Genomic DNA, 8639 nt, shown 5'->3' with positions numbered 1-8639 from the left:
AGGAGGAGGAGGAGGAGGAGGAGGAGGAGGAGGAGAAAGAGGAGGTGGGAGGGAGGGAGATCAGAGGAAGACCTAGTCTTTTGAACTAAGTCAGGGCATGCTCATGATCTTGAGTGATCTGTAGTTCCAATGTGGGTCTCTCTGTGTGTGCCCCAACTGATGGTATGCTTTAGATGGTTCTGTCCCACATTGGTAGTGCCAGCTGTGTGTTAAAAAGGGTGACCCATGTCCAGCCTAGGGTTTGGGCTCTTGGGTGAAGGGGACTTGGGACGTTTGAGTGTGCGCACCCCATGCCACAGCGGGGCAGGCATCAGGCTGTGAGAAGCTGCCCCAGGGATTAGGAGGTGCCATCTCAGGTTCCTGGGAACTGCTGGGAGCTGGCTTATGGATCCCTGGGCTGCACAGAGGTCATGAATGGCAGGTTCTAACTCTTGGACACCTCAGATGCTGCTGAATGTCAGTGCTGGCTCTAGCCCAGGGACAAAGGGTAAAGGTCTGGAGGAGGGCTCTCCAGCTGGTTCTCTAGGGGTGGTGTCTTTGGCTTGTTAGGGCAGGTTCGCTTGGTCGAAACCATGTCTGGGAACACAGAGACACCTACGTGAGATAAGGAACAGCTCTTTAGAGGAAGACCTGCTCCATTATTCCCCAAGGTGGGTCCCAATGAGATGAGGCAGTTGATGGTTTTAAAGCATTTATTGTTATGGTGGAGAGTTGTGATAAGTGAAATCATAACCCTGTTTCCCTGTTTTCTTTTACAGTTCATTTGACATATGTGTATAAGAGGGATACTAACTTGTGTGTGTGTACGTGTGTGTGTGTGTGTGTGTGTGTGTGTGTGTGTGTGTGTGAATCTTGTATCTAGCCAGTTCCTTAAAGGTATTTACCAGTATGAGTTTCTTGGTAGGATTTGGGGGGTGTTCCATCATATCATCTGCAATAATAATACTTTAACTTTTCCTTTGCAAGTTTATCTTGATCTTTCTCAATTGTCCTACTGTTCTAGTTAAAACTTCATTTATGATATTAAATAGATATGTACAGAGTGAACAGTGTTTTCTTCTCCCTAATTTCAGTGGAATAGCTTAGAGTTTCTATCAATTTAATTTAATGTTGTTCATTGGCTTGTTGTAAATTGCCTTTATTTTGTTGAAATTTGTCCCTTGCATTGCTAATCTCTCTGAGAATTCTATCAACAAGGATTGTTGGATCTCTCAAAAGCCTTTTCAGCATCTAATGAGATAATCATGTTTCATTTTTTCTTTCAGATATTTTTTATAGTTGCTTAGACTGACAGGCTTTGATATGTTGAACTTTCCTTGCATCTCTGGGATGAATCCTACTTCATCATGGTGGATGATATTTCTGATTCATTTTTGATTCATTCTGATATTTTTGATTCATTTGCAAGTATTTTTCATTATTATTATTGTTATTATTATCATTTAATTTCTTTTTACAGTCCAGTTGTTATCCCCTTCCTGGTCTGCCCTTCAACAACAGTTCCTCATCCCATTCCTGCTCCCCTCATCTCCAAGAGGATATCCCCATCACCCCACCCCAGAGACCTCCCAACTCCCTGGGGCCTTAAGTTTCTTCAGGATTAGGTGCTTTTTCTCTCACTGAGGCCAGACCAGGTAGTCCTCTGCTGTATTTATGTCCTCCTCTGAAAAGGTGGGTTCTCCCAGAGAATTCCCTCAACTTGGCACTTCAATCTCTATGAGGCTAAGCACTTCATTTCACACTGAGTCCAGACAGGGCAGCCCAGCTAGGTGAACACATCCCCTACAGGCAACAGCTTTTGGGATAGCCCCCATTCCAGTTGTTTGGGACCCACATGAAGACTAAGCAGCCTATCTTCTCCACATGTGTGGGAAAGCCTAAGTCAATCCTGTGTATGTTCTTTATTAATTCAGATTCTGAGAGTTAAAAGTATCCAGGTTAGTTGACTTCGTTGATCTTCCTGTGTAGTTGCTATCCCCTTCCAGTCCTATAATCCTTCCTCCTATTCGTCCATAAGAGTCCTCAAGCTCCATCTGCTGCTTAGCTTTGAGTATCTGTATCTGTCTGAGTCAGCTGTTACCTTCTCAGATAACATTCATGCTAGACTCCTGTATGCAAGCATAACAGAGTACCATTAATAGTGTTAGGGATTGGTGCTTTCCCATTAAGTGGGTCTCTAGTTGGGTGGGTTATTTGTTTGCCATTCCCTTAGGTTTTGCTCTATCCTATGTGCCTGTATCTCTTGTTAACAGGATAAATTTAAAGTTGAAAGTCTTGTGGGTGGGTTGGTGTCCCTGTTAGTCCACTGTGGTTCCTTCCTGGTCTTAGGACATGGCCTCTTCAGGTGATATATTGCCAATGTAATGAGTCACAGATACGATCACCCCAATTGATTCTTGGGTGCCACCCTTATCTCAGGTCTTGGAGATGCTACCTACTTCCTCACTTCTGTCAGTTTTAGATTTCCATTCATTTTCATGACCATCTAGCTCTCTCTTCTGTCCTTCTCCACACCCAATCCCCTCCACAGATATACTTCCGATAGATGGCAATTTTTTAAATATATGAGGAACTTAAAAAATTAAAACTGAACATCAAGGAAAAAAGCAACCAAAATGAGGTATGGATACACACAGAATTCTCAGTAGAGAAATCACAAATGACTAGGAAACAAAGAAATGTTTAGCATTTTATTCATCAGGGAAATTAAAATTAAAACTACTTTACTATTCTACTTTATACTAGTCAGAAATATCCAACTTCAGTAACATAAATGACAGCTCATATTGCCAAGGATGTGGAGGAAGGGAGACTTTCATCCACTGCTGGTGGGAGTAAAATCTTTTACAGCTACTATGGAAATCAATGTGGAAACTCTTTAGAAAGATAGGAATGGACTTACCTTAAAATTGAACTATATTACTCTTGTGCATTTACTCAGAGGATGCTTTATCCTACCACAAAATCATGTGCTCAAACATATTCACTGCTGCTCTATTCATAATAGCCAGTAATTGGAATTAATCCAGATGTCTGTAAATGTATTGATGGATAAAGAAAATACGCTATATTTATTCAATGGAATACTATTTATCTGTTTAAATAATCTTTCCTATTCTGTAATTCACTTCTTTGTCCAAATGATGACGTCCTTTGTTATAGAGAAACTTTCAGCTTCATGAGGTTATATTTTAAAATTATTGATCTTAGCCCCTGTGCTAATGCTGTTTTCCTCAGAAAGTTATTTCCTTTGTCAATGAGTTCAAGGCTATTCCTCACTTTCTTTTCTATCAGGTACAATGAAGTCAATCTTTTGCCTACATAGAATCTTTACCAATACTGACTAGTGTTCATGGTCTACACTGAAAAAATTCCACACTTAAAGGAAAATATATGTTGTAAAAGTTATTAAATGGAAAAATAAAAATATGTATCCCAGTAGTAAACTTGTGCCTAACATATTTAGAGAGAGGGGGAAAGGAAGAGGAAGAGGAAGAAAGAGGTAATAATAGGGAGATAATAATATAGCATGTTGAAAAAATTTTGATTGTGGTATAGAAACCAAATGATGAATAAATGCTTTACTCCTGGAAGTTTATTTCCATTAAAAGATAATATAATTCTTGTGACATTAATAATAAATTACTTGAAAACTTAACATTACTAAAGCAAAATATATTTCAAAACACATTAATTATAGAACTATTTATTACAAATAATAGAGAGTTGATTTTAGCAGCAGCACAAATGAAATGCACAAGTATATTCTAACAGCAGTTAATAGTAGGAGTGCTGTCAAATCATTTGGATCCCAGAATTAGCTTCATTCCTTATAGTAGTAAACATTAACACAGAAAAGGTGAGGACAACACAGTAAGACTTGGGTAAAATACAAGCCATAGAAACAAAGTAAATTAAAAAATAAACCATAAAGACATCATGAATCCTTACAGAAGTACAAAATAGAACAAAGAATCAGCCATTATAACACCTCTAGTTGGTCACAATTCTTCCATCCACAAAATTAAAAGGCATGAGATAACTAAATACCAGAAAAAATGATTTTAGAGTCCTACTTTTTAAAGGATGGATAACCACATAAGACCCCAAGTATACAGATAAGTTAGGTAAGGAAATCTATTTAAAACCTATACAGAAAAAAGTTAGCAAATCAAATAAAAGGGTCAGTAATAGGAGACAATTGAGACATGAAGAACATAATCTTTAAGGAAATTGAGGACTAGAAAGTGAATCAAGCTGAAATGAAGAACGAAGTCAATCAATAAAATCAAAAAGAGAATTAAAAACACCATTAACAGATAAAGCAAACAGAAAATGAAGATTCAAGGATGGGAACAAGATAAAGTCATAATACATTCAAAAAATTAGCAAACATGAATATTCCTAAGAATGCTGGGTAGAATTAATTAAAGAAATCAAACCTAAGAAACCATGGGATATGTAAAAGTGCTATGATAACATCTAAATCACTTCAATTTATTTGATGAAATTATTCAAGAAAATATCCAAAATACCATGAAAATAATTGATACTGAGAGCACTACTAAGAGCAGTATTATATTTGAAATAGTGTAAATGCAAAGGAAAGAGTAATAATAAAGTCTAGAAGAAAAAATAACTCATTCACCAAGAAGACATCATCTGAGCTCTTGTTATATAGCCTAAAATATATTAAATCACGGGACTGAAATATTTCAAGCCTGGCAAGTAAGTAACTGCTAGACAAGATCTTAACATGAGACTTGTAATGCTAACACAGCTCAAAAAAAATGGAAAACATTTCAAGACATAGTCATAAACATGAATGTTTCTATAGGTGCTCCATGGCAAATGAACTAAAATCAGGAGTTACCATGGTTTTTCATGTGAAATTCAAAGCTTTTGAACAGCAAATGAAACTGTCATGAATGGAAAGACATGCTTCAGACCAAAAGAATTTTTTTTTGCCCACCATATTTCACAAAGATAAATTCCAATAAAAAAATGGCAAATAAATCAAAGAAAATTATCAAAAGAAAATGCGCAAGTTGATATTAATCTAAAGAGTTTGTCTCCTAGTCTGTCTGAAAAACACAAATTAAAATTGCTTTCACTTTTCTTCTCAGCTCAGTCAAAAATCTCTCTTTTTAACAAAACAAAACTTTCAAATATGAATGCTTTTAGAGATGTAGGGAGCCTTCCCCACAGTCCCTAGAGGACTCTCTAGGCAATATTAGGATCACTGGTAAGCAGAATGCAACATCTGTTCCAATCCAATTGCACAGGACCTGTGACAGCATTAGGGAAATAGAAAGCTGACCTGACCAAGGGTACAAGTCCCTTCTGGTTGGCGCCAGCACAGGTTCACTTTGGGAGCAGAGTCAGCGGACACCCCCACGGTCCCTAGATGACTCTCCACAGGATCTTAGGATCACTGGTGAGCAGAACACATCAGTTCCAATCCAATTGTGACGGGCCTGTGACAGCAGGAACAAGGCCACCAGAGCCCTTCCTGAGCAGAGGCTCAGGTTACTTTTGATCAGATCTGGTTTTACCTTGGTTTCAAATAGACCAGACAGCTCCAGGGTCCTCAAAGAAGAAACCATTTCCAGGCACTGTAACATGCCCAGGATCTTAGGACAACAGAATCCCCAGATAATAGGATCTGGGTCACACAAGTATTTCAGGGTGTCAGAGGAACTTGACTGCCAAGAACTCTGATACACACAGAATCTCAGGTTCACAGGAGCCCACAGTCAAAGGATCACAGAGAAAGCTGGACTCTGAGGAGTCCTGAATCAACTGGGATTATAGGAAGGACAGGCTCCAATCAGATATATTGAGGGCAGCAAGCACTTGAGATAATCAGATGTCAGGAAGCAAGCTTAAGAACAGAAGCAACAGAAACCAAGGTTACTTGGCATCATCAGAATCAAACTCTCCCACCATAGCAAGTGCTGGATATATCATCACACCAGAAAAGGAAGACACACATGGTCCACTATGTTCATAGCAGCCTTATTTATAATAGCCAGAAGCTGGAAAGAACCCAGATGTTCCTCAACAGACGAATGTATACAGAAAATGTGCTACATTTACACAATGGAGTACCACTCAGCTATTAAAAACAATGAATTTATGAAATTCTTAGGCAAATGGATGTATCTGGAGGATAAAATCCTAAGTGAGGTAACCCAATCATAAAATAATTCACTTGATATGTACTCACTGAAAGTTGGATATTAGCCCAGAAACGTAGAATACCCAAGATACAATTTGCAAAACAAGTGAAACTCAAGAAGAACAAAGACCAAAGTGTGGACACTTCTTACCTTCTTAGAATTGGGAACAAAACACCCATGGAAGGAGTTACAGAGACAAAGTTTGGAGCTGAGACAAGAGGATGGACCATCCAGAGACTGCCCCACCCTGTAATCCATCCCATAAACAGCCACCAAATGCACACACTATTGCATATGCCAGCAAGATTTTTTTGAAATGACCCTGATATAGCTGTCTCTTGTGAGGCTATGCCAGTGCCTGGCAAACACAGAAGTGGATGCTCAAAGTTAGGTATTGGATGGAACACAGGGCCCCCAATGGAGGAGCTAGAGAAAGTACCCAAGAAGCTGAGGGGGTCTGCAAACGTATAGGTGGAAAACCAATATGAACTAACCAGTAACCCCAGAGCTCATGTTTCTAGCGGCATATGTAGCAGAAGATGGCCTAGTTGGCCATCTTGCAAACTTTATATGCCCCAGTACAGGGGAACACCAGGGCCAAGAAGTGGGAGTGGGTAGGTAGAGAAGCAGGGGCAGGGTAGGGTATAGGGGACTTTCAGGATAGCATTTGAAATGTAAATGATGAAAATTCCTAATAAAAATTTAGAAAAAAAACTGACAAACATAAGGAGTATAACAGAGACTTTATTTTGCCATTTCCAGCCTTCTCTTTTTCTTCGAATGATTTTCTAAAGGTGTTTTTATGTATCAATAAATAAAAGAATAATAGCAAAACAAAAAGATGTAGGGAAAGCTCTACATTTATGAATTGATGATGAGAAGATGATCAGGTATAGCGACTATAGAAATAAGTGCAGATATTTAAAAGATGAATTCCCCAGTGACCCTACTAAACCAGTTCTAGATAGACAATGAAAGAGCTCTAAATCACACTACAGAGATACTTTCAGAACTATATACATTCATATACTATATACAGTTTTGGAGGTTCTACTGTGACCTGGATATCAGGAGTTGCCAGTTTAGCTACTTTTTGATATCATAGCACTTTGTTGAATTTTCCCTCTTGAGTTGGGGGTTCTGCTTTTGGCCTGATGAGGGAGATCTGTGCTGATAAATGAAAACCTATGCCATTGGCTGCTGGCATGAGGTAATTTACATTTTTTTCAGGTCTAGGGGGTTTGCTTATGGTTTTTGCTTTTATAAGCCTGCTGCTTTGCAATAAATTTGAGCCTTGATTAGAACTTTTTCTTGTGTCCTTTCTTTTCTCGTCCTAGTCCTTTAATTGCCATACTCCAATTGGAGTTACACACATTGACTGGTAGTCATGGGTCAACTACATGTGGCACCCAATGTGGGAATCGAAGATGGGGACCCTCTGAAGAATACTGCAAGTGTCGAAGTTCATCATTGGACAAAGTGAAAGTAAGTGTCAGTACTTGAGTACCAGTCTCTGCTTGTGCCAAGGGTTTAGCAGTGCAGTGGGACAGGGCAAGAGCAACTGGGCTTTTCCTAGCACACTGAAAGGGCTCTTATAAATGAGAGGAACAGGGTTCAAGTGAAAATCCTTAGAAAAAAATTTAGCCCAGGTCAATTTATACTGCCAGTGGTTTCTAGATGAGGGGACTTTGGATAAAGCTACTTGGGAAACAGTAGAAGTGCTAAGAAATCCACAGGCTGATTGATCCTACCTTCTGCATTTGGGCACTAGTAAAAGATGCCATTGATGATAATAAAGATAGGGAAAATTTTCAGGCTTTGACAGCAGCACAGCAACAATTACTAGAGCTCAAGTAGGAGCATTTGTCTGAGAAAGCCCCTTCCAAAGCTAATTCAGTCAAGGATGGGCCCTATAAACCTCCATGGGCAGCAATAGAGGATTTGAAATTAACTGATGATGAATTAGTTCCAGAGGAGGAAGCTGTTCTGGAAGAAGCAGCTAAATATCATTATGAAGACTGACCTCCTTCTGCTCCTTCTGTTCCTTCTGCTCACTCTATGGCTTTCCCAAGGCAAAACAATTCTGCCAAACATGTAATACAAGTTTGCAAATTAGAGTTATAAATCTAATGACAAAAATTAATAAATTGCAGGAGTTGAAAATTTTATCCAAGATAAGGAAAGAAGGAAATGAGGCTTTTGTTTGCCACTCCCTGTCGGAACAGGTGCTAGTTCAGGTCCATAAAGAAAGCCAGAATGCTTCTGAAGTCCTACCCTTTCCAGTGGTTGAAATAGTTGGTCAACAGGGCAGTAGAGTTAGAAAGTAAAAGCAAATGGAATTTAAAGTAACCAAGGAACTGAAAGCAGCAGTTGCACAATATGGGCAATTTGCCCCTTTTACTCAAGTACTGTTAGATATAGGGGCAGAAGCAAATTTAACCCATTATATTGAAAAAC

This window comes from Mus pahari, chromosome X (genome assembly GCF_900095145.1).
Source record: "Mus pahari chromosome X, PAHARI_EIJ_v1.1, whole genome shotgun sequence".
Classification (NCBI taxonomy): Eukaryota; Metazoa; Chordata; class Mammalia; order Rodentia; family Muridae; genus Mus; species Mus pahari.
Note: the sequence above shows the minus strand (reverse complement) of the source record.